Source organism: Orycteropus afer, unplaced genomic scaffold (assembly GCF_000298275.1).
Source record: "Orycteropus afer afer isolate SDZICR_OR568_19922 unplaced genomic scaffold, OryAfe1.0 scaffold01589, whole genome shotgun sequence".
In the NCBI taxonomy this organism is placed as follows: domain Eukaryota; kingdom Metazoa; phylum Chordata; class Mammalia; order Tubulidentata; family Orycteropodidae; genus Orycteropus; species Orycteropus afer.
Window position 1 is genome coordinate 42,951 of NW_006923176.1, and position 1,037 is coordinate 43,987.

Here is a 1,037-nt window from a genome sequence, read left to right on the forward strand (position 1 = left end):
AACTTTGTTAATCTTTTCAAAGAACCAACTTTTGCTTTTATTGAATTTTTTCTATTTTGTATTCTCTATTTCATTTATTTCTGTTATACTGGGGAACACTGGTGATATAGTGGTTAAGCGCTCAGCTGCTAAGCCGCATTTTTAATCCAAAATGAGCAGCAGAAAGATGTGGCAATCAGCTTCCATGAAGATTGACAGCCTTGGAGACCCTATGATGCAGTTCCACTCTGTCCTCTAGGGGCGCTGTGGGTCAGAATGGACTCCAGGCAGTGGGTGTGGTTTGAGCTTTGTTTCTGTGAAGACTCACAGCCTCAGAGACCCTGTGGGGAAGTTCCACTCTGTCTTCTAGGGGCGCTGTGGGTCAGAATAGACTCCAGGCAGTGGGTGTCGTTTGGGCTTTGCTTCCATGAAGATTGACAGCCTTGGAGACCCTGTGGTGCAGTTTCACTCTGTCCTCTAGGGGAGCTGTGGGTTGAATCAACTCCTTGACCAGCAACAACACAATACTTACTCTTTCTTTCCTGTGTTTTGGGTTTAGTTTGCTCTTCTAGTAGTTTCTTAAGGTGGAAGATTAGATTATCAATTTGTGATCTTTTTAATATGGGCATTTACAGCTATGAATTTCCCTGTAAACACTGCTTTAGCTGCATGCTATAAGTGTTGGTATGTCGTGTTTTCATTTATCTCAAATTTTCTTATTACTTTTGTGATTTCTTCTTTGACCCCTTGGTTACTTAGAAGTGTACTGCTTAACTTTCACATATTTGAGAGTTTTCCAGTTTTCTTTCTGTTACTGATTTCTAATTGCATTGCACTTTTTTAGGATAACATCCTTGGTATCCTTTCCATCTTTTCACCTGTATTGAGATGTGTTTATGGTCCATTTGGAGAGTGTTCCAGGTGCATTGGAGAAGAATGTTTGTTCAGCTGTTATCGGACTGTTGTGTCTGTTACATGTAGTTGGGTTGTGCGTTGTTCATGTTGCTGATCTGTGGGGTGATTTTAGCCATTGTTGAAGGTGGAGTATTAAAACCTTT

The 1,037-nt window shown here is 40.9% G+C and overlaps 1 protein-coding gene across 1 annotated transcript in view; it reads right to left on the reverse strand.

The window, feature by feature from the left end:
* LOC103213319 (glutathione S-transferase theta-4-like) overlaps positions 1-1,037 on the reverse strand; it is a 16,703-nt gene that overhangs the window by 3,144 nt on the left and 12,522 nt on the right. The window lies entirely within an intron of this gene.